At 41.2% G+C, this 26,077-nt stretch overlaps 1 protein-coding gene across 13 annotated transcripts in view; it reads left to right on the top strand.

Moving 5' to 3' along the window:
* SIPA1L1 (signal induced proliferation associated 1 like 1) overlaps positions 1-26,077 on the top strand; it is a 438,278-nt gene that overhangs the window by 117,991 nt on the left and 294,210 nt on the right. For all 13 annotated transcript variants that reach the window (XM_080665396.1, XM_080665401.1, XM_080665402.1 and 10 more), the window contains one exon: positions 10,107-10,201. The gene's annotated coding sequence lies outside the window, so the exon portion shown is untranslated. The remainder of the gene's footprint in view (positions 1-10,106; positions 10,202-26,077) is intronic.

The following is a 26,077-nucleotide window of genomic DNA, read 5'->3' as shown; positions in this document are numbered from 1 at the left end:
GCAGTTGAGCACCTTCTCATATTTACTGGCCACTTGATTCCACTTTTCGAGTAATGGAAATGTTCTAGATCTTCACTGTGATGATGAGAGTGGTTGAATATGGACACATTTTGAGAGTAAGGCTGACAGGTTATGCTTAAGGTCAGGAAGTGCTGTGAACAAGAGGAGTCAAGAATGGTATTAGGTGGAGGGAAGTTGGGATGTGGGAGACAGGAAAGGCAAAGAAGATCCGGAGTTAATTATAGCCAAACCTTTGCATTTTATGTGTGTAATTAAAATATTTTTTTCAGCATTTTATAAAGAAAGGCCATTTGAATACCAAAATAATAAAATAAATGAAAAAAAAAAAAACGGGAAGGATATAACCTCAGAATAAAAGGCAACCCTTAAAATTGGATAAATTTAGCTTTCTGAAATACTCATGAACAAGTGTTTTTGTTTTTGTTTTTGCTTTTTTTCTCATTTCTCTGAAGACCCACAGATGCTGATATTGTTTTGCAGACCAGCTTTGGGAATCACTGATCTGTAGCATTACGTATATACTAGAGGCCTGGTGCATGAAATTCGTGCATGGCGGGGGGGTGTCCCTCAGCCCAGCCTGCACCCTCTCCAATCTGGGACCCCTCCAGTGGGATCGGGCCTAAATGGGCAGTCGGACATCCCTCTCACAATCCAGGAATGCTGGCTCCCAACTGCTCGCCTGCCTACCTTCCTGATTGCCCCTAACCGCTTCTTCCTGCCAGCCTGATTGATGTCTAACTGCTCCCCTGCCAGCCTGTTTGCCCCCAACTTCCCTCTTCTGCCGGCCTGGTCACCCTTAACTGCCCTCCCCTGCAGGCTTGATCGCCCCCAACTGCCCTCCCTTGCAGGCCTGGTCCTTCCCAACTGCCCTCCCCTGCTGACCTGATCGCCCACAACTGCCCTTCCTTGCAGGCCTGGTCCCTCCCAACTACCCTCCCCTGCTGGCCATCTTGTGGTGGCCATCTTGTGTCTACATGGGGGCAGGATCTTTGACCACATGGGGCAGCCATCTTGTGTGTTGGAGTGATGGTCAATCTGCATATTACTCTTTTATTAGATAGGATAGAGGCCTAGTGCATGGGTGGGGACCAGCTGGTTTGCCCTGAAGGGTGTCCCGGATCAGGGTGGAGGTTCCCTTGGGGCATGGGGCAGCCTGGACGAGGGGCCTGTGGTGGTTTGCAGGCTGGCCACACCCCCCGGTGACCCAAGTGGAGGCCCTGGTATCTGGGATTTATTTATCTTCTACAATTGAAACTTTGTAGCCTGGAGCGGAGCCAAGCCTCCTGCTCACTCCGTGGCGGCAGCCATTTCTGTTGGGATTTATTTATCTTCTATAATTGAAACTTTGTAGCCTTAAGTGGAGGCCAAAGCAGGCCAGGGCTGCGGAAACTTGGCTTCCTCCGTTGCTGGGGGCAACCCTAGCTTCCTGCTCTCTCCAGCTCTATGGCAGCTGCCATTTTTGTTGGGATTAATTTATCTTCTATAATTGAAATTTTGTAGCCTTAAGTGGAGGCCTGGGCCGGCCAGAGTGTGCGGAAAGCTTGGCTTCCTCCATCGCTGGGGGAACCCAAGCCTCCCTCCTGCTCTCTCCATGGCCGCAGCCATCTTGGTTGGGTTAATTTGCATACTCGCTCCTGATTGGCTGATGGGCGTGGCTGGTGGGCGTAGTGGAGTGATGGTTAATTTGCATATTACTTGCTTATTAGATAGGATCCTTTGATTTTGATACTGTTAATAAGTGAGCATCATATCTGTCCTGAAACTTGCAGTAAGATTGATTGAGGTTAGAGTCTAAATATGAGAAACCATAAAAAAACATGGTCAGAGTAGACCACGTGTCATTTCTAGTCCAGAAATACTTCATCTCTTAAAAAAAGAGAGCCAGATGCCTCCTAAGAGCACATATGGTCTACGTGCAATCATAGTAAGGCTGATACTCATCTTAGTATCTTCTTTGCTATTGGGCTCTATGAAATTATTGTTTCTAAAATTTTGTGTTGTAGTAGCCAAGCTCCCAGTTTTCTTTAGCAAATTGATTTGCCTTGTCCTTAGGGACAAATACAGTATAGCTACGTTTTAACTTTTGGGTATACCACCCCGCACCCCCAGTGTTAAAGCTACGTGCACTACAAAGTATTTGGTAAAAGCCATGTGGGGCAGCAGGAGGGGGAAAGCGGTACTGCAGTAACAAAGGTGGAGATGAGTGTCCGTGACCCAGAGCTTGGTTGGCACGAACAAGCAGACTTGCCTTGAATCTCCGTTGAGGCGTACTGGTGCTTTCCTTTGAATTGGATACTCTCTTCTATTTGGCAGAGCCTTGAGACGCCTTCTCAATGAGAATCAGTGTCATTAGAAAGACTCAGAAGTGTGTAAGTGATCTCTTATGTGAAAGTGTTGCCTTTGAGTATTACCTGGGAAATATTCCGTGCAGTTTCATACTGAGTAATTTGATTACTCAAAGATATCAAATATGCTTTGTAAAACTGTGACCATGTTAAAGAACAGTGTTACTAACAACTTTCTCATCCTTGTCAACTGGTTTTATGGGACTTAATGTCTTTCTACCAAGAAGAGAACTTTAACATGCATACTCACTTCTCAGCATTTCCAGTCTGCTTTTGGCATTAGGTAATAGTGTCATATTTTAGTTACCTGATGTGTCTGTGGTTTTAACTTGACTGTCTTGCCCTGAGGGATGGGAGAAAATAAGTGAAAAGTTCATCGCTGCTTTGTGAATCAAGTTGTGCCTTGGCACAGAGCGCTGATCATTCTGGCATTCAAACAAAAGCGTTAGATTACCTTGTCTGCAGTTTGGGAAGGTTCTGTGCTACCTAACACTGCAGGATTCTCCACAAACTCGAGCTGGTAAAAAAGGGGATGTTTATTGTGTTCTCTTCTTAAATATCTTGCCAAGTTACTGTCATCAGACTCTTTATTGATAGAAAATTAGTTAGGTAAAAATCATTTTCTTCTCGGTGCATGGCAGAGGTGATGAAATTTATGAGAAACTACATATAAGGAAAGGTTGTGGGAGTGTTGATTGTGGACTTGAGCCCTGGCTTGAAACAAAGAACTCTTGACTTATACTAGAATGTTCTATGTGTCACTTGTTTCTTTCAGTCTCAGCTCTTGTATGTGAAACAAGGAAAGGAATATGTGCTTTGTGAATCCGTCAGGGTTTTTAGTTACAGATACTAAGATCTAGTGTAGATAGAGTAAGCACAGCAGGACTTATTAAAGGGGATAGGTAGCTTAGCAATCATCAGGAGGGCTGAAGAAAGAGACTGTAGGCTGAGTTTCTGGGAACGGTTGCCAGTTCTGCCCTGTGGGGCCAGTTCTGCACTGTGGGGGCCAGTTCTGCACTGTGGGGGCCAGTTCTGCACTGTGGGGGCCAGTTCTGCACTGTGGGGGCCAGTTCTGCACTGTGGGGCCAGTTCTGCCCTGTGGGGCCAGTTCTGCACTGTGGGGGCCAGTTCTGCACTGTGGGGGCCAGTTCTGCACTGTGGGGGCCAGTTCTGCACTGTGAGGCCAGTTCTGCACTGTGGGGGCCAGGGCTGCCCTGCGGGGCCAGTTCTGCCCTGTGGGGGCCAGTTCTGCCCTGTGGGGGCCAGTTCTGCACTGTGGGGCCAGTTCTGCACTGTGGGGGCCAGGGCTGCACTGTGGGGGCCAGGGCTGCCCTGCGGGGGCCAGTTCTGCCGTGTGGGGTCCAGTTCTGCCCTGTGGGGCCAGTTCTGCACTGTGGGGCCAGTTCTGCACTGTGGGGGCCAGGGCTGCACTGTGGGGGCCTGTGCTGCACTGTGGAACTGGCTCTCCAAGGAGCTGCTGCCCCTGCCTGGGTGGGGATGCTCCAAATCGAGAAGCCAGAACCAGAATCCCTTCGCTTTTGTCTGTCAGCAGAATGGATGCCACACACTCTGCCACCTTGCTTCTTTCCCCAGCTAACTCCATTCTTAAGGAGTCCTCTGTGGTGTGTCTGGTTGGCAGAACATAACTCATAAGTCTCCCTGTACTAAAGGGTGGGGAAACAGGAAACATAATACTCCCATTCCTGATTTATTTATTTGTTTTCATTTTTAAATTCTACATGGAGAATGGGCCAAAGATTATGGGCCTCTTGAATAACAGATGGCCATTACAGCACCTATTTGAAATAATAAAACTTTTATGTATCAAGTGAATGCTTGGAAATTTGTTCTTGAGTTTTAAGGAAAATGAATCACAGAAGTAAGAATTTGTTCAAAATTACTCTGGGCAGGGGTGGAGGGTGGGGGGAACTGGACATCATGTGGTCCAGTCCCCTGATTTTGTAGCTGAGGGAAACTTAAGCCCAGGGGGTGAAGTGATTTGCTCAGTGTTGGACAGGTGGCAAGGCCTTTTCCCACGAAGCCCTCTTCTAGGAAAGCAGAGGTTTCTCCTCAGCCACAACCTCTTGGGTTCCCATCTTGACATTTAAGTCCTGATTTAAGTAGTTGGGTTGTCTCCGGGGGCTGATGTTGGTTGGATGACATTGGTGTGCTTTTATGTGTTTACTGAATACTTGGAAATTTATTCTTAAGTTTTAAGGAAAATGAATCACAGAAGTATGACTTTTGTTCAAAACCACACTTGGCAGGGTGGGGAAAGCCTAATTGAAGATGTAAGTTTCACTTAGTACACCAAACTGGGCTGTTCATAAATTTGCTCATATACAACTCTGGATAAGGCATCCGTCGTTACTTGCATATTTAGTACAAGGTCAAAATTACTAGGAAACTTCAATCTGTCTCATTTGTTACCTCCTCCAAGTCTTTTGCTCAGAGCTGCCTTTGCAGTGCATCGTACCTGACATAGTCTACTTAAGATTGCAATCCACCGTTACTCCATTCATTCCGAACCCCTTTATTCTGCCATTCTGGCCTTTTTCTTTTTAATAGCACATATCCCTTTAACATTATGTAACATATAGTTTGTATATTATGTTGTTTGCTTATGGTGTCTCTTCTAGGCTATTAGTTCCATAAAGGCAAATTTTTCTCAGTTTATGTATCCTTAGCATGAAGAATAAATAGTACCTGCCCTATAGTAGATATTCAATAAATATATGTTGAATAAATGCACTTGGCAAAAACAGATATTCTTTAGGATTCCTATTAGTAAAAAGACAGATTCTGAACCCTAGTGATTATTTAAAAAAAATATTTTATTGATATTTTACAGAGAGGAAGGGAGAGGGATAGAGAGTTAGAAACATCGATGAGAGAGAAACATTGATCAGCTGCCTCCTGCACACCCCCCACTGGGTATGTGCCCGCAACCAAGGTACATGCCCTTGATCGGAATCCAACCTGGGATACTTCAGTCCGCAGGCCAACGCTCTATCCACTGAGCCAAACCGGTTAGGGCTGTAGTGATTATTTTATTCATGAACTCATTGGGGATGGCAGAATCATCAGTTGGAATGTAAAGAAAATAAGTAGCGTTATATACAGTATTCTGTAATCTCCTTGCCTTTTTTTTTGGCAATAAACAAGGAACTTGGATTCAGATGAAAAAAATAAGATTTTCAGCTATCATCAGTGGAACACATTCTTTAGCTATTAAAATCTAGATTACTAAATGATAAAAACACAGTTTTTTTCATATATAGACTTGGACAGTAGCTGGTTTTAAACAAATGACTTAGGTTTTCATTTTATTTTTTCCTATTTATTTGCTTATTTTCATTTTCAATATTGTGGCAAAAGCAAACAGGTTTAAGAGTATGAGGTACTGAGGCAATGGGGAAGGAAGAGAGAGGAACCGAGGTCTCTTTGGAGTGGAAAAGGTTTCTGCAGAGTCGTCCATATGTGAAAGTACATTCTGAACCTTTGTTGGAAAAGCTGAGACGTGAGACAAGGAGGCACAGTTCATTAAATTAGAGTATACAGTGTCTTAAAATGTTCATTTAGCGAAGCTGGTGGTCGTCTCCTAGTAAGTTCTAGGGCAGTGGTCGGCAATCCGTGGCTCGCGAGCCACATGCGGCTCTTTGGCCCCTTGGGTGTGGCTCTTCCACAAAATACCATGGCCTGGGCGAGTCTATTTTGAAGAAGTGGCGTTAGAAGAAGTTTAAGTTTAAAAAATTTGGCTCTCAAAAGAAATTTCAATCGTTGTACTGTTGATATTTGGCTCTGTTGACTAATGAGTTTGCCGACCCTAGCTCTAGGGTATACTGTAGTTTATAAAGACTAGCATTATTATTTAAAGATACATTTGACTTTTAGAATTCGAAGGAAATAAAGGTGATACTTAATGTCTTAGGAAGATGTTAAACCCAAAGCTTAAATGATTTGTCTAACATCACACAACTAATTCATGGCAGAATTGGCACTAATTTTTATCACAATTTTCAATGAAGTATCCTTACTAGGAGAGGTGTATATAGACTGTCTTTGGAGATAATTCAGGGAACAATTATGAATTTGTGTAGAGATTTATGTTTTAGCTTAAAATTTAAAAAAAAATATTTTTATTGATTTCAGAGAGGAAGGGAGAGGAAGAGAGATAGAAGCATCAATGATGAGAGAGAATCATTGATCTGTTGCCTCCTGCATGCTCCCTAGTGGGGATCGAGCCTGCAACCCGCGCATATGCCCTTGACCAGAATCGAATCCGGGACCCTTTAATCTGCAGGCGATGCTCTATCCACTGAGCCAAACCAGCCAGAGCTTAAAAATTTTTTAAAAAAATTTATGCAGATATTCATCCTATACAAATTATTTATGGACTTCTCTTTTTATGTGTATTAGCATGTGGTATTTTTTGTTTTTGTTTTGTTTCTTTGCAAAAAATGTGCTTATTTGAGAAATTGTCATTTGGAACTTGAGGACATGAACAGAATGAAAGATCACCTTAGGTTGTCTTAGAACTGTTAAAAAAAACACCAGAGTTTTAAAGAAAATTACAGCAGGGAAATAAATCTGCTTGATCTGTTTTGATGTTAAATATTATATTAGAGGGAATTAATGATAGTATAGTGAAAATACCTTATATAGAAAATATTTGAAATCTCAATTTGAGAAGAAAAGATTACTCTTTTTGTCATTCAACATTCTGTGTAAGTGAACTAAGATACCCTGTTTTGTATCTTTTCACTTCCAGTAGTTTGGAAGCGATCAATTTAAAAAGAGAGAGAGAGAGAGACAGAGACAGAGAGAGATAATGACTTGTATAGATAATTTGTACATACTTTTCCCTGACCATGAAGTTTCAGCCGTGGGCAAACTATGGCCCACGGGCCGGATGGCCCGTTCGACTGTTCTATCCGGCACGCGGAGCCGAAAGAGCGGAGGGTTCTCTTGCTCTCCCCTCTGCTCCTTTACTTTGAATTTATATTAGTTCACACAAACACTCCATCCATGCTTTTGTTCTGGCCCTCCGGTCCAGTTTAAGAACCCATTGTGGCCCTCGAGTCAAAAAGTTTGCCCACCCCTGAGTTAGACCATATTTGTGTGGAGAAAGACAGCCAGTCTGCAACCTACCACTTCTCCAGCAGGGAATTCTCTAAAGCAAGCATGTCAAACTCAAAGGCTAACATGGGCCAGATAAACAAGGTTTAAGTTTATGTGGGCTGCCAAAACAACCAAAAGCTTCAATTTTCATAGAAACATAGGTTTATTTTGTTAGAGACATGCTGAATACAAAGGGCTGAAATAAACATAAAATAATAGAATATTTTAATAACAATTAATATTTTTTCTTGAACATTAACTTACCAGACACTGAATAACTGCATAAATTAATAAGTATAACACAAATAAATCTATTTTTCTTGTTCTCTGAAAGCAAAATATTTTCTGTTGTGCACACCAAACAAGTCAGTACAAGACTAATGACATGGCAGTTGGCTGCTAAAATATTTGCTGCTAGTATTAGTGGAGAGAAATGGTGCACCTGCATGTAAGGCGTGTAAGGGAAATGAATGCAACACGATTATAGCAATCAGTCATTAGTGAACGTTGTAGTTCATTATTAATAACTAGAGGCCCAGTGCATGAAATTCGTGCACTTGGAGGGGTCCCTCAGCCCGGCCTGCAGTTTGACATCTTTAGTGCTGCTGCCGAGGCGGGAGAGGCTCCTGCTACTGCTGCTGCACTCGCCATCCGTGAGCCCAGCTTCTGGCTGAGTGGCGCTCCCCCTGCATTGAGCGTCTGCCCCCTGGTGGTCAGTGTGCATCATTGCAACCAGTCATTCCACCGTTCGGCCAATTTGCATATTAGCCTTTTATTTATATAGGATTATGTATAACAGGATATTGTAAAAATTAAGTTATGAAATTTTTATTAAAACTTTTCTTGCATACCGTTATACTGGCTGGGCTGCCAAAATATTCATTGTGGGCCTTATGCGGCCTGTGACCTGCGAGTTTGACATGCTTCCTCTAAAGGTTCTTATTTTGTAATCTTTTACGTAAATTGTTTCTTTTGTAATACATGGTCAAGTGTGACTTATCATGCGACTGAGTTATGACTTTATTTTTATATGCTCCAAAATACTGTTTCCACAATTGATTAGCGAGCAGGGCATCGTAGAAAGAACACTAAGCTGGCAGTCAGGAGATCCTGACTTAATATTGCTTGTAAAATAAGGGTTTTACTGTGGTAAATGGGATATTGAGGTCTTTTCCAACTCTAAAAGCTTATGATCTGTATTTGTTCATGATCTGCTTAGTGCCTCCATCCACATATTTTCTAAAATTTAAGCATACAAATAGTTGTGCGTTATTTCAGGTTTCATTGTCTCCACACAAAACAGTTCCCTGGAGATGAATATTTTGGGAGCCAGCACCCCTTGCTTTCGTCTGGTCAGTGAGTTTCCTGCGTGACTACCAGAGGAACGAGGCGAGAACTTGCTGAGTAGTCCCTGGTGGCTCACAAAAGGTCCTTTTATATGAGACCCTTAGCATTTTGAGACAACCTTTAAGACATGAGGACTTTTCATATTGGGCCTGGAATCTTGAGGTAATGGACAGTTGCTAACCCTGAGCAGTTTGGCACTTGGAGTCCCAGTATTACTGTTGGAAGTAGCCATCTGAGTTTTTATTGCCTTGTGCTTGCAGATTTTTTTGTTGATTGTAGGTGTAAATGTAAGGAAGCCTTTGGCAGATGCGTGTACAGCAGGTCCTCTAATAATGTTTCATTAAAATGTTGATGAGATGCCTAGAAACTTAAATTTTATTTGTGGCAAAATTGGTCGTATTATATGTCATTTCACTTAAAGCTGCAGAACCTATCGGTGACGTTAATTGAGGACTTACTGTACACGATGGTTTTACCATGCTAGTATCACATACCCGTGCTCTTTTTCTCCTGGAAGGCGTGCATACTGTTGTGTGTGTTTTCAGTTAAGTCTGTATCAGCCAGCCAGTTTACTAGCTCTAGGTGGAGATGCAGAAATACCCTATTGAATTATTGAATTCTTACCCCAGCCTGGCAGAGTTGTGTTTAGCAGTTCATATATGGTATGTGTTGGCAGGCACGTGAGTGACTCTGGGTGGGGAAGAAGTGCAGCCTGGGTAAGATGGCTGGGCTGGAAGCCCCTGCTCCACAGTTACGCTGCTATTGTCGCTTAGCACCCAAGAGAGATTCACTTGTCATTTTTCATAAATCACAGCTCCAAAGTCGGAGATAGTTCTCAAGTCCCTGAATTATTTTGTGATTTCACTCTCATTATTTTTCACCTCTTCTGGATTTGAAGTTTTGAAGAACTTGGCAGTTTGCTCAGATAGAATAAGCCAAGGTACTCCATTAAAGACTTATTGTGAGGCTTAAGAAAGCCTTTATTCCTCTTTCATTTCGCTAAGGTATGACAGTATTGGAGCAGATGGAAGGCTAGAGTTTGAGCTTCCGTTGTGTGAAAACTTCACCAGCCAATTGGCTGACTCTTGGTGGTAAGACAGGAAGAGCCACCCACATTTTCCCTTTTGGATTTGAGTCACAGAAAACAGGTTTCCTGCAGAAACCATTTGGCTTCAACAAGTGTATGGAAATTTCATCTTTGATCAGATTGGTGTTTTTATCTTCACTGGGCATGTATTTCAAATTAATTATTTTCCTCTTTTCAATCCATAGGTTCAGTTTCAAATTGGAATCTTCTGTAGTACTTACTGTAACCTAATCTCCAAGATTTTTATGTCAGAGGTAGATCAAAAGGACTATACTTTCAGGTAAGGATCTAATTTTCTTTGTATTAACAATACACAGCTACCTTGGCAGAAACCTAGAGTTACCCTTACCCCCTTTCACATGTATAGGTGGCAAATTGAATTTTCCAGACAGGATTTCTCCTATTTGGGATTCCCTAAGAGGTGTCAATGCGGTTGGCTACATAGAATATTTAGAGAAGCTATATGTGGTGGCAGTTAAAACATATTCATGTCCATTTAAAGTGGCTTGTAAAACTGTAAGTTTTTGTTTCTTTTAGGGGAAGGAAATCATCCTTTCCTCTAATATCTGCCATTTTCCTCCTAGATTGATTAATTGATCTATCGACTATCTGTCCTTTCCTGTATTTTCTATATATTTAAAACTTAAAGACATGGATGGTTTTAAGGTTAATTTCTCTACCTTTGTGGCATCCCAAAGTATTTATAATAAGTCTGGGCATGAGAAGATTAGAGAAAAAGATCTGTACCGGAGATAATTTATAATTTACAGGGTTAGGACTCAGAAAGGAATTTTCCCAGGAGGAAAGGGAACTGTGCAGACCAAAAACAAACACCTTCCCTCTCTCTCCTTCAAGAAAAACACCCCCAGAACCCCACATTGATAGTACAGAAAAATTGTGCTGAGTTGGGATTGTCATAAATGTTTCTGGATGCAAATGAAAGCACATTTCAGAGGAGTAATATATCGGCTTTTTAAGCAATTACCTAATTTCCCTAATTTATTTTGAGGTAGTGAGTCACTTCTAAATTAGTTTCTATACCTCTTTAGGCTGGTGACTTTCCAATTTTAAAATATGTGAAACTCAGTTTTAAATGATTGGCAATTGAGCGAATAATCCAAAAATCACTTATCAGTAATGCATTGTAGGATGTCTCTCTCTTTTTTTTTTATATATATATTTTATTGATTTTTTACAGAGAGGAAGGGAGAGGGATAGAGAGTTAGAAACATCGATGAGAGAGAAACATCGATCAGCTGCCTCCTGCACAGTCCCCACTGGGGATGTGGCTGCAACCAAGGTACATGCCCTTGACCGGAATCGAACCTGGGACCCTTCAGTCCTCAGGCCGACGCTCTATCCACTGAGCCAAACTGATTAAGGTTGTAGGATGTCTCTTATAGCAGATTTAGTTTCCTAACTATATTGCCAGTTAGCAGGATTTAGTCTGAAAAGCATTATTAGCACACCAGCAAAGACAGCCCAGTGGGGAGGAAGTAGCTCGGGGTTTGTAACACCACCCTGAGGTCAGCCTGAATCAGAGCTTTGCAGTAACTTCTTAACTAATTTCCCTGCATCACTCTTTGTAAAGCTGGGTCTCGTTACTCTTTGCTTAGAACACTTCAGGGCCTCCCCATTATCTATGGCAGTGATTCTAAAACTGTGTTAGAAATTAAAACCAAGAAAAATTTACACAATGGAATACTACTCTGCTGTAAAAAGGAAAATTTTATCCTTTGAGATAGCATGATGAACCTGGAGAACATTATGCTAAATGAAATAAGCCAGTCAGAGAAAGATAAGAACCATATGATTTCATTCATATGTGGAATTTAATGAACAAACTGAACTACCAAGCAAAATAAAGAGACTCAGAGATAGAGAGCAGGCAGACAGCTTGGGGTGGTGGTTTTGGTGGGTGGTGGAGGGATTGAGCAAAAAAGAAAAAAAGAGAACTCATGGACATGGACAACAGTGTGGTGATTGCAGGGGTAGGGAGGTGGGTGGAGGTGGAAGAGGGCATAGGTGGGATAAATGGTGATGGAAAAAATAAAATAAGTAAATAAAAATTAAAAAAAAACACCCCAAGGGAATATACATTTCCTTAGTGCAGAGTGATGACATCATCGCAGTCATGCAGCTTCTGGGGAACATGGTACAATTGTGAGAAAATGAGAGTGAAACAGGCAGGTAGCACAGTGTTATTTTTAAGCGTTAAGATTTATTGAGGTATAACATACAAAGTGAAACCCACCCTTTTTAGTGTGCAGTTCTCTGAGTTTTGACAAACACGTATGGTTGTGTAACCACAATGAAGTTATAGAACATTTCCATTTCCCCAAAATGTTCTCCTACCCTTAGCCTTATACCCTCTAACCTATTTTCTGGCCCTATAGTTTGGTTTTGCCCAAATGCCACGTAAGTGGAATCATACAGTCTGTAGCCTTTTGAGTCTGGCTTTCCTTTAACATAATGCATTTGAGATTCATCCAGTGCTATTGCGTGTATCACTAATTTGTTCCTTTTTATTGCTGAGTCTTACTCCAATGTATGAATATACTGCAGTTTGTCTGTTTACCACTTGGAGGGAATTTGGGTTATTTCTAATTTGGGATGTGTCTTAGTTTTATTATTAAAATAGTTTCAACCTCACAGACCTCCTGAAAAGATCTCAGGTACCTCAAGGATCCCAACACCTCTCTCTGAGAACCTTTGGTTCTCCTGAATACTTGCCTGGGTGTGATGTAAATGCCAAGATCTAGCCCAAGGGTCTCCTCTGTGCAGGCCTCTCTAAGCCATCTTCTCACCATCGCCCCTGTGCACCTTTGTCCAGGGCTGGGCTGGTCATCACCACCTTTGTGCTGCTGCTGCTGTGGTTTCACTGTTCAGTAGTTGTTTAAGGATGTGATAGCTTCCCAGCTTCTTGAGGGCAATGCCTTTCCTCTCCATCCTAAGCACATGCCTGGCACTTAGAAGAAGATATAGTACATGTTTGAATGAATGAATAATAATTCCTTTACATTTGTAAAGCATGTATTATTTATAAGAGGTTTTCCCATATAACATTCATCCCTCATTTCAACTCTGCGAAGTTCCTATCACAAAGGATTTTTATGTCTTATTAGAGGCCCGATGCACGAAATTTGTGCAAGGGGCTGGGCCTTCGCAGCCCCGCAGCTCCAGCTTCACCTGGAAGTTCGTCTGGACAGTCATTCTGCTGTTTGGTCTAATTAGCATATTAGCTCTTTATTATATAGGATTTTGATCAGATAAGTATATTAAGTCTTAAAGTTGTGGTCTTAACCAAATTACACCTTAGAATAACCTGGGGAGCTTCTAATAAATGTGCTAATACCTCACAAATTACATCTTAATTTCTGGAGGTCAGGCCTGGGTATTAATATTTAAAAAAAATATCACTGTGGAATCTGATGTGCAGCCACAGAAAATCATGGGCATAGAGCAGGGGTGGGCAAACTTTTTGACTCGAGGGCCACAATGGGTTCTTAAACTGGACCGGAGGGCCGGAACAAAAGCATGGATGGAGTGTTTGTGTGAACTAATATAAATTCAAAGTAAAGGAGCGGAGGGGAGAACAAGAGAACCGGATAGAACAGCCGGATCCGGCCCGCGGGCCGTAGTTTGCCCAAGGCTGGCATAGAGTCTGATTTATCATGAAGTCTTAGTGGTGATGTAGTCAAGAGTAGAACCCAGGTCCAGCCTCCATGTGTGGGTCCCTGGGGTGCTTTCCTACGACTCAGAACACCACTTCGCCCGGCAACACAGTAAATTCTGGCCAAGATGGTGACATACGTAAATGCAGTACTTACCTCCTCCCACAACCACATAAAAATGACAACTAAACTACAGAACACCCGTCATTCAGAACCACCTGCAATCTGGCTGAATGGAAGTCCTACAATTGGGGAATTAAAGAAGAAGCCACATTGAGACTGGAAGGAGGGGCAGAGATATGGAATGGGATGGTCCCACATCCGTGTGTGGCAAATAAAAATTGGGAGATATCTCAGCTGCAGACTAACCTTTGAGGAATGAGGGGTCCCAGCCCCATACCAGCCCCCCCCCCACACACCCCTAAGGTTCTAGTGCTAGGAAGAGAAGTCCCCATAACTTCTGTCTGTAAAAACCAGCAGGAATTGAGGCTGGGGGAGACTAAGGGCTGCTGGAGGCCCAGAAAGTTCCTCTTAAAGGGCTGGCACATGGTCTTACTTGGACTCACTCCCTTAAAGCTGCAGCAGGGGAACGGCAGCTTAAAAGGCACCAGAGACATATGGGGAGAAACTAAATTGTCTGATCAGGACAAGAGCTGGGGACAGGAGGGTAGTGGTGGCAGCTTTCTTCCAGACAGAAGGACTAGCAGGCGCCATCCTTTCTTTTCTGAGACCTGTCTCCCTCCACAGAGCCAGCAGGTGGGCACCATACCTGAGACTCCATCAACCTAATTCACATTGTTTACCCTGCCCTGGTGACTCCCTAAAGCCCCACCAAAACCAACTTTTGGGCCCACCTAAGCTGTTTCCAGTGGCTTTTCCATAGGAATGGTGTATCTTAGCTCATGCTTCAGATTTTCCTAAAATCTCTCAAACACATAGCATCTGGCCTCAGAGAGCCCTGTACTGCTCACTAATTGGCCCTAGGCCCAGCACTAGCAATAGCTGGCCTTGGTTCACAGCCTGGCCTCACCTGGGCATATCCAAGCCCAGCAGAAGTGGCAGCCGTATGCAGATCGCTTTGTGGTTTATACCGGGTGGCCCAGGCAGAACACAGGCAGTAGATGTTCTTGGCCTGCACCTTCTGAGAAGCACTTGTATGAGTGCACCCAGTGGACAACTTCAGAGCATGTCAAAGCACCACTACCCAACCACCTCCACAGCGACACACTTAAGGGGAAGACTCAGTGGGCACCAGACCCTGCTGAAGTAAGTTCTGCTCTGTGGGGTGGGCTTCTGCACAGCTGATCCTCCACTATGGTCAGAGGTTGGTGGTTGGTGGTTACAGCCAGTCCTTGCAGTTGATTGGCCTGAGGGGTAAATCCCTCCCACTGATGTACCAATAGCAATCAAGGCTCAACTATAAGAGGAAGGTGTACGCACCCAATTGAACAACCTTGAGTGCTCAATTTGGTTGATCGGGGAGGCTGTGCCACTGGACCCTACAGGACACCTACTATATTAGGCCACTCTACTAAGCTGGGAGACATAGCAGCTCTACCTAATACATAGAAACAAATACAAGAAGGCTGCCAAAATGGGCAAAGAAACATGTTCCAAATAAAAGAAAAGAACAAAACTACAGAAAAAGAACTAAACAAAATGTAGAGTTCAAAACACTGGTTGTAAGGATGGTCAAGGAACTTAGGGGAAGAGTAGATGAACTTAGTGAGAACTTCAACAAAGAGATAGAAAACGTAAAAATGGAGATAAAAGACATAAAAAAGAACCTGTCAGAAATAAAAAATACATGAACTGAAATGAAGAATACATTATAGGGAATCAAGAATGGAGTAGATGAAGCCAAGTATCAAATCAGAGATTTGGAATATAAGGAAGCAAAAAACGCTCAATCAGAATAGCAAAACAAAACAAAAATAATCTGCCCTAACCAGTTTGGCTCAGAGGATAGAGCGTTAGCCTGTGGACTGGAGGGTCCCAGGTTCGATTCCAGTCACGGGCATATACATTGGTTGTGGACACATCCCCAGTAGGGGGCGTGCAGGAGGCAGCTGATCGATGTTTCTCTCTCATTGATGTTTCTGACTCTCTATCCCTCTTCCTTCCTCTCTGTAAAAAATCAATAAAATATATTAAACAAACAAACAAACAAACAAAAATAATCTAAAAATATGAGGATAGTATAAGGAGCCTCTGGGACAACTTCAAACATACCAACATTCACATCATGGGGGTGCCAGAAGAAGGAGAGAGAGAGCAAGAAATTGTAAACCTATTTGAAAAAATAATGACAGAAAACTTGCCTAACTTGGTGAAGGAAATAGACTTACTAGTACAAGTTCAGGAAGCAGACATTAACCCAAAGAGGCCCACACCAAGACACATTATAATTAAAATGTGAAAGGTTAAAAACAAAGAACCTTAAAAGCAGTAAGAGAAAAGCAGTTAGTTATCTACAAGGAAGCTCTGATAAGACTGTCAGCTGATTTCGCAACAGAAACTTTGCAGGCCAGAAGGGATTGGCAAGAAATATTCAAAATGATGAAAAGCAAAGACCTGCAACTAAGATTCTGATACTAATTTTAAGGTGCTTATTGAAAAACAAGACTCAGAACCAAGAGATTCAGAGAAACTTGCTTCAGGAAGGAGAGCTTAGGATGTCACCTTAGCCTAATTTGAATTAAGGTTGGTAAATAGAAGGCTTTAGGCAGGGGCCTGCACCCTCATGTCCCATTGCCTCTTCCTGAAATACCTATAAGTTGTACAGTCTCACTTCTGAAATTGAATACCCCTCCCCCACTTTCTCCTTTGTTAAAAAATGTGTTATATACCCAAATATTGCCTCACCATCTTTGGAATTTTTATGGGGTTTTCATGCTTTATGAATTCCCCATGTGTTTGTGTTAAAACTTGATATTCTCCTGCTTAAAAAAAAAAAAAAAGACTAGAACCCAGGTCTTTGACTCCTTCTCTAGTGCCTTTTTTCTCTGCACTGTGAACTTTTGTGTGAATGGAAGTGCTGCAGAGACTGAGAGCCTTGGTGTAGATATCATTGTTTCTAGGGCATGGAGGTACTGTAGCCTCAAGACCAGAACACTGGATTTAGGGTCAGTAGACCATGTTTCCATTTGGGCACTGTATTTATTGTTAATTGAGTGTTCTCACTTTTAAAATAAGGACACTACCTTAAATTCTAGAAGCTTATTGTGGGGATCAAATTAGGTAATGTGTTAAGGGATTTATTTAAAATATTATAAAATCCTTTTGTAAACTATAGTGCTTTCTAAAACTTATTTTAGCCTAGTGTATTTATTGGCTAACTTTCCTTGAGGGTCATAAATTAATATGTAATACAGAACAAGTAATACATAAATACAATCTCACTGAAGTAGTCAAATAGCAGAATTATACAGAGTCAAACCAAGAGGTCACCATTGCTTGCATACTTTCAATTCTTTGTGTATGAATTTAAGTGCATAAATATGTATGCATGCAACATAACCAAAACATATTTTTTGGTTGTCTAAACAGTCATATTTTATATGTTTTATGTATTTTTTAGCTTGATAACATGTCTTAGATCATTCCATATTAGTATATATAAATTCCTCCTATTATGTTTATAGCTGCTTAATTCTTTCATAAATTTTCTATATTGATGGACATTAGCCTGTTTCCAGTTTTTTACTTTTGCAGAAAATGGTAATGAACATTCTTAGAGTTTTCTTATTAAAATATTACTTAATTCTTAAAGATTTATTCTGTCTTTAGGATATTGAGAGATGAAGTAGTAAATGTCTTGCATATGAAATCTTAGACATTGTATGCTCAAGTCAGAACAGAACTTAGATTTTTTAAAAAAATTGTGGTAAAGTATACTAGACCTTGGAGAACTTATTCATATGGTTTTTGTAAATTTTGAAATGGTAGTCTCATTTCACTCTTTAGATACCTTTAAAGACCCGTGTGTGTATTACTCAAGTTTAATTCCTTTAGGTGTGCTTGCTACATGCTTTTCCCTTCAATAACAAAAACAGCACAGCAATAATGGCCAGTACTATCTTATGCTAAGCACAAAGTTGAGAGGTTCTTGTATACTAGTACACAGTCTCATTTCTTTCTCAGTAACACAGTGCAGTTGGTGGTATTTTTCAGGTTGAGTATTTAGAAATGATTTGGAAAAGTCAAGTCACATGTGAAGGTTAGATTTAGAATGCAAAGATTTCTGCTTCCAACTATGATGTCAGGATTTCACAGAATTTGAGATGGTGCTTTGCATCTATGACATCACAGTTACTTTCTAAATTACTTATATTTTTGTGTTTTGCCTTGTAATACCAGTAATAATTTAACAAATGCAGAAATAGTTTGTGCTTTGGAGCTCTATTTTATAGAAAGTATTTATAATAAAAGCAATATCTACACTAATAAAAGAGAAACATGCAAATTGACCATCACTCTGCTACGCCCACCAGCCAATCAGGAGGGAATATGCAAATTAGAAAGTCAAAGATGGCGGCCGCCCAGCTGCTCCAGGCAGAGTGGCCGGGTGGGGCAGGATGCCTGCTATGAGAGGGAAGGCTGGGGGCAAAGGGATCTAAGGGAGCGGCACTCTGGTCGCAGCAAAGACCAAGACTGCAGACTCTGGAATCTGCAGCGAAGATGAAGATGGCAGACTCCAGCTGGAGTCTGCAGCGAAGACAAAGACGGCAGACTCCAGCCTGAGTCTGCAGCAAAGCAGCGAAGACGAAGGCAGCAGACTCTGGCTGGAGCCTGCAGCAAAGACAAAGAAGGCAGACTCTGGCTGGAGTCTGCAGCAAAGGTGGCAGACTCTGGCCGGAGTGAAGGCCTGGGTCCCGGGTGCCGGAGGAAAACTGGTGCTGGAAGCCAAGGGAAGGAAGGCCTATTGCATGAATCTTTTCGTGCAATGGGCCTCTAGTAATAATACAATTTAGTACAAATTTTTTTTTATCTTGAATATAGTGGGGTGATATTGGCTAGCAAAACCATACTTTAAGTGTACAACTCAACAAAATATTTGCACCCTGCATCATGTACCCACCGTCCCAAGCAAAGTCTCTTTTCCTCCTCATTTTCCCCCACTTTGCCCACCTCCACCTACCCCACCTCCCTTTCCCTCTGGCTGTCACCACATTGTTGTCTGTGTCTCTGTGTCTTATATATCTGCTAGAGGCCAGGTGCATGCAATTCGTGCACTCGTGATGGGGCGGAGGGAGGTGCGGTCCCTCAGCTCGGATTGCGAGAGGGTGCAGGCTAGGCCGAGGGACCCCACTGGTGCACGATCAGGGCCAGAGAGGGAAACGGGAGGTTGGCCAGCCCGGGAGGGACTGCGGGAGGGCTTCAGGGCATGTCTGGCCCATCTTGCTCAGTCCCCCATTGGCCGAACTCCAGCAGCAATCTAACCTACTGGTCAGAGTGTCTGCCCCCTGGTGGTCAGTGCATGTCATAGCAAGCAGTTGAGCAGCCTTAGCATATCATTAGCATATTACGCTTTGATTGGTTGAATGGATGACCAGACTATCAGACACTTAGCATATTAGGCTTTTATTATATAGGATTTTTTGCTTAATTCCTTCACCTTCTTCCATCCAGTCCTCCAACCACTCTCCCTGTGACAGCTATCAGTCTGTTCTCTGTTATCTATGAGTGTTTTATTTTGTTTGTCAGTTTATTTTGTTCATTAGATTCTACATATAAGTGAGATCATATGGTATTTGTCTTTCTCTGACTGGCTTATCTCACTGAGCATAATAATTTCCATTCATACTGTCACAAAAGGTAAGATTTCCTTCTTTATGGCCTAGTAGTATTCCATTTTGTACGCTTTTTTATCTACTCATCTACTGATGCACACTTAGGCTGTTTCCAGATTTTGGCTATTGTAAATAACACTGCAATGAACATAGGGGTGCATATATTCTTTCAAATTAATGTTTTTGAGTTTCTTAGGGCATATTCCCATTAATGGGATCGTTGAGTCAAAAGCCAGTTCCGTTTTTAATTTTTTTAAAAATAATATGTTTATATTGATTTCAGAGAGGAAGGGAGAGGGAGAGAGAGAGATACATCAGTGATGAGAGAGAATCATTGAATGACTGCCTCCTGCACACCCCAATGGGGATTGAGCCCGCAACCTGGGCATGTTCCCTTGACCAGAATCGAACCTCGGACCCTTTAGTACACAGGCCAAAGCTCTATCCACTGAACCAAACCGGCTAGAGCCGTTTTTAATTTTTTGAGGAAACTCCATACTGTTTTCCACAGTAGCTGCATCAGTCTACATCCCCTCCAGCAGTGCACTAGAGTTCCCTTTTCTCTACATCCTTGAGAACACTTCTTGTTTGTTGATTAATTGATGATAGGCATGTTGGTCGGTGTGAGGTAATATCTAATTGTGGCTTTAATTTGCATCTCTCTAATGATTAGTGACATTGAGCATTTTTTCATGTCTATTGGCCATCTGTATGTCCTCTTTGGAGAAGTGTCTATTCAGGTCCTTTGCCCATGTTTTGATTGGGTTCTTTGTCTTTCTGGTGTTGAGTTGTATAAATTCTTTATATATTTTGGATATTAACGCCTTGTCAGTTGTATCATTGGCAAATACGTTCTTCCATTCAGGGGGTTCCCTTTTCGTTTTGTTGATGGCCTCTTTGGTTGTGCAGAAGCCTTTTAGTTTGATGTAGTCCCATTTGTTTTTCTCCTTTGTTTCCCTTGCCCAAGGAAATATATCAGCAAAAATATTGCTTTGAGAAATGTCTGAAATTTTTCTTCTAGTATTTTTATGGTTTTGAGTCTTACATGTAAGTCTTTAACCCATTTTGAGTTTATTCTTGTGTGTGGAATAAGAAGGTGGTCTAATTTCATATTTTTGCATGTGCTTGTCCAATTTTCTCAACATTTATTGAAGAGACTGTCTTTACTCCATTGTATGCTCTTGTCTCCTTTGTCAAATATTAATTGACCATAAAGATGTGGGTTTATTTCTGGGCTCTCTTCTATTCCATTGATCTATATGCCTGTTCTTGTGCCATTACCAGGCTGTTTTGATTACAGTGGCCTTGTAGTATAGTTTGATATCAGGTATTATGATCTCGCCAACATTTTCTTCTTTCCCAGGATGGCTGAGGGCCATTAGGGTTCTTTTTTGGTTCCATATAAATTTTTGTAATATTTGTTTTGATCTGTGAAATATGCCGTTGGTATTTTATAGGAATTGATTTGAATCTATAGATTGCTTTGGAAAGTATGGACATTTTAATAATGTTAATTCTTTTCATCCATGAACAAAAAACACACTAAAATAAATGTTCTCATAATTTAAATTACAGGTATAATTGTTTTAAGGAGCCATGGGTGGTTATTTCTCAATAACGATTATTATAAATGGAATTTTAGCAAATACGTGGTTTCACATATATTCTTTGTGTACTCCTGTGTCACATTTCACATGAATGATAAAATACAATGGAGGTTTAAGTGGCATGGTCTGGAGTCCATGTGATGGTGAGTTTCAGCTTTTTAATCCTTACTCGGTCTCCTTAATAAACAAAACTCCTTTTTAAACTTGAAATATGGGTCTGAATGGTTGAAACAGACACCATATTGGGTGGGCTCTCAGCCTTCCAGAATGAACTCTGTATTTTATTAAGAAGTAAGAAAATGTTTGATAAACCACAGTTCAGACATTATCATGCTGTCTCATTTCCGGTTTTTAATTTATGAGTATTCTTTAAAAGACATATTTTGGCTAGTACATATTTGATAACTGACTGACAGAAGAACATGAGTGCGTTGGCTCACCTTCTTGTGTTGACTTGCTCACTAAGAATTAGTCTGGCACCACAGAGTGGGTTTACATCACAGGAAGCAATTGGACGGTAGTGACTTTAGTTAATATGATATACAGCAGACTCAAATCAATAACCGAGTGCAGTCCACTCTAAACAGTACATTTAAAAAATGGTCTCAGATTTATCTTTTTCTAGATTGGCTAATTTGGCGAGATCCAGAAACAACACTGTATTTTATTGCTACCTACTTAGGGCTGCTTTCTGAGATGACACACCCTATCCTTCAGAGGAATTCATTCCTTTCTCCAAAATTTAGTATTTGTTATTTTTATCCATGTTCTGGACTTAAATTTCCAGCTTTCAGAATTTAAATACTCATGTACATTCTGTCCTTGAGGCATTATATGAGGATCTCCCCCCCACCCGCCCCCGCCTTTTAATATGTGGACATTACATTCCTTGGCCTAGTATTTGTTTTGCATCTGTATTTCAGTGTAATCCTAACAAGTTCATTCAAGCAGTGGTTGAACTGAGGTTAAGTGGTATTATGGTTGTTTGGCAGGTTATGGCCATAAACACTTCTCTTTAAACACAGAATGGCCTGGGGTGACTGTAATATTCAATTGCATAATCATAGATTACACTTTACAAACACTAGAATGAGTACATAGGCTGAATACATCTTCAATGAGAAATGGCCCAATGGGATGGAGTCTACTTTAGAAATGATCTGTAAGGTTCCCTGGAAACAATTATAATTAATACTAGAGCCCCAGTTGCTATATTCTTTCAAATGCCTTATTTTTGAAAATAAACACATTAGGGCTATTATATAAAATAGAGATTTCCTTGACCTGAGTTATCTGGGTAAATCAGTTAAATACACTTGCCATCTTCTTGACCTATAAATGGGAAATATAAAGTTTATAGGATTGTTAAGGCTATCTTACTTGTAAGATAACAGACAGGAAAGTGTTTTAAAAATTATAAAGGAGGACATCTGTGTAAGGTGGTGTGATGAGTAATTAATGTATCCTTGGGCAGTTAGGAATTAAAGTGTTTGTATTTATGCTCTTTGGTAATTGAAGACTTCTTGCAAATAACTTTTAGTTGAATATTCTTCATGGTGTAGAACTTGTCCTGTGCTTTGCAAAATGATGTTCATTTCATGATATTTTTGAAGGCCAGGTTCAGTCCTAATGCTGTTATTTAAAGGATGCTCAAGAACTCATAGACCTCTAAGTTGCTCTGTGTTCAACCTAGAATTTTGGGATGCTTTCCAAAGACTCCTGTTAGGTTGCCAGTCTTATCACTGGAGAACTTAACTCTTGAGATATTGTCTGCCTATGGAATGTCAGCCAATTTAGTTTGTCTGGAGAACAGGATATAGGTCTGTTTTTTGCGAGGGAGGGTAGAACAAATCTAAAATCTAGAGCAATGTCAGGGTGGTAGGCCTTGATAGCGAGCCATAGCCGTTAGCCTTGGGAAGCAAGGAAGTGATCTCAAGGGGAGTAGGGATAATACGGCTGTGTTGTAGTACTTTTAAATCCAGCCATGTCTCATCTCGTAATCATCATCATACTTCTATGGTTATGGTCATATCTACACTAATAAAAGAGAAACATGCAAATTGACCATCCCTCCGCTATGCCCACCAGCCAATCAGGAGTGAGTATGCAAATTAACCCAACAAAGATGGTGGTTAATTTGCATACGCAGGCACGGAGCGAAGACTGAAGACAGCGTAGAAGGAAGCCTAGTACTGCAGAAGGGAGCGAGGCAGCAGAGAAGGGAGGGAGCGAGGCAGTGGAGAAGGGAGGGAGCGAGGCAGCGGAGAAGGGAGGGAGCGAGGCAGCGGAGAAGGGAGCGAAGCCCGCCTCTGCTTCGCTCCCTTCTGTGCTTCGCTCAGGCCTGAGGAAGCCCTATTCTTGCAGGAATAGGCCTGAGGAAGCCCTATTCTTGCACGAATCTTCCTGCAACGGACCTCTAGTTTAAGCATAAAACCCATTGCACTTGCATTCCAAAGGTCTAATAAGTACTAGCAACTTAGCAACACTTAGTATGCTCCTCCTATAAGCCTCTTAAAGCTTGTTTTAGGTGTGAGGAAAAATGTAAGTTTTCCCGCTCTTAATTAGGAGAACTGGGGGAAAAAGAATATTAATAATTGGCTATTTCTCTTATAGCACAATTGGCATTTAGATAAAGTATAAAGCATTAATTGATGTCATGTATTTAATGAGTGTACAATCTTCCCTTTCCCTGCCCCTTCTGCTCTTATTTAGTTTATTTTGGAAGCAGCTAGGTTATAGAGGAAATGATAAATTTATAGTGATTTTTGTCAATTTGGGGATAATAGTGATCAATATATTAGAAATATATTTTTTAAAAATAGAAAATAGATTCACCTAGTTACAACTTTTATATTTGTTGATATAAGGTGTAAATAGCTTTGGTGCTTGAAAAATCATAGGGGTATTGGTTTTAGAAGCCATTCGAGTGCATTGCATTTGCTTAAAATCTTTTTTTGGTCCTGGAGATATTTAAAAATCTTTATTATAAGGTAGCATTAATTTTGAATTGAACAGACTTATGGACACCAACAGTGGGAAGTATATATATATTAATATATTTTTTATTGATTTCAGAGAGGAAGGGAGAGGGATAGAGAGATCAAAACATCAACGATGAGAGAGAATGTACTGGGGATCGAGCCCACAATCTGCGCATGTGCCCTGTCCAGGAATTGAACTGTGCCTTCCTGGTTCATAGATCGACACTGAAACACACCAGCCAGGCTACAGTGGGATATTTTCATAGATTTCTGATATACTGTGTGTGTGCCAGTCAGGTTGCTCATTCTTGGGACCCTCGTCTCTGTGAATGTATTTCTGGGATGATAACCTCACCTCTCCTCTGTGTCCAATTCCTTCTTTTTCAATCCATGATATCCAGTGTGATACTATGGAAAATAATTGCATACGTACATATTTTTACTTCTTCACTCATCTCCCTGGCCTCTCTCCGGCAAGCACCAGTCTGTTCTCTATCTCTGAGCTTGTTAGCATACATGTATTTTAAGGATAGGGCAGTCCCATTTGAATTCGGTTTTATTTTCGCTTGTTTTGTTAATTTTATTTGTTTAAGGCTCTTCCTCAGAAAAGTCACTGATACTGTGTAGTAGATGAAGATTGTCTTTGAACTGCTTGCATGCGCTTGAATGTCAAAATATTTTTTATTGTAAGAGGAAGCCAATCCTAGTTAACACTTTTCTGTGCTAATTAAAGCTTAGGACTGTAATCAAATGTTACTTAGCAATAATTATGTTACTGAGTTAGGTCAGCGTTGGAGGAGAGTGATGATGCTGGTCTTCCCTTTCCTTTCACTAGGGACGGGGCACCAAAGGTGGAGGTCTGTGCAGTTTGGTATTGACACTGCTGTTGTGTAAGCCAAGTGTTCTGGGTGGTTCCAGGCTGGCCTTCCTTTGTCTGGGTGGTAGAAAGCAGTAAAATCTAGACAGAATAGACTTTAGAATCTGGATAAGCAAGAAAAATGGCATTGCTATGGAAACTTTGTTCCACCTTTTGCAAATAAGTAGCAGAAAAGTAATAATAACCTAAACAGACTTACATTAGAACTAGTTCGAAAATTAAGAAAGATTTGTTTACCCAGCAGCAGTTCAAAGGTGACTCAGATTTGTCAGTAACTGAAGAACTTATTATTATTGACTTTTCTTTAGGATTCACTAACAAAGGAACTATAGAAAACTGCACTGAGCTTCTCTCTCAGTTAGGGTTTTTAGGAAGAATAAGTTGGTAGATGTCACAGCAATTTAAGAAGCTCTCATCTGTTCTTGACTTAATTAAAGAGGAGAGTATTTTAATTTGTTCAACAGCAAACATTGAGTGTCCATATGTGTCAGTTCTCTGGGGGAGGACAAGGATCAGTAAGATGTTGTCCCTGCTCTTAAAGATTGTTTTGTAGCATTCTAGGGGAAATCAGACATGGGCATATTGATTATAGAGTGATGAGTGCCCGAAGAGAGGCCAGGAGTTCAGAGGAGGGAGGAAGACTCATATTATTTCCTAGTGAGTGAGGGGAGCAGGCTCAGTAGGCTCCTGTACCAGGTGGGTATTTGAGCAGTGTCTTGCTAGGTGGGATTTGATCATATGAAGAGCTCTTCAGATTGAGGCATGGACAAGTGCTGGGAGTAAGAACTTCAGATCTGCTATAGTGTCTAGCATGGGAAGTAAATAATGATGATGCCAGCATTTATTGAATGCCTAACTTGTTCTAATTATTATTTATTTTAATTCATTTAATCATAACAGTAACATAATAACTCTCTGAGGTAGATCATCCCCATTTTACAGATGCAGAAATTGATGTACGGATAGGTTAAGAAACTTGCAAGGGTTAGGAAACATCTTCCAAGTAGAACTTAGTAGAATCTGACCCCTGACTGTTTCTGGAGAGCCCACCCTGATTTGCTATGTTATACTTTTGGAAATGTAGCAGAGATGGATTGGAGTATATTTATGTAGAGCCTCGAATACCCACATGAATATTCCTATATAATAAAAGGCTAATATGCAAATCGACCAAATGGCGGAACGACTGGTTGCTATGATGCTCACTGACCACCAGAGGGCAGAT

The sequence above is a fragment of the Plecotus auritus genome, assembly GCF_963455305.1.
Source record: "Plecotus auritus genome assembly, chromosome: 1".
Taxonomy (NCBI): domain Eukaryota; kingdom Metazoa; phylum Chordata; class Mammalia; order Chiroptera; family Vespertilionidae; genus Plecotus; species Plecotus auritus.
The sequence above is the reverse complement of the archived record's forward strand: the minus strand, read 5'-3'. Positions and strand labels throughout refer to the sequence as shown.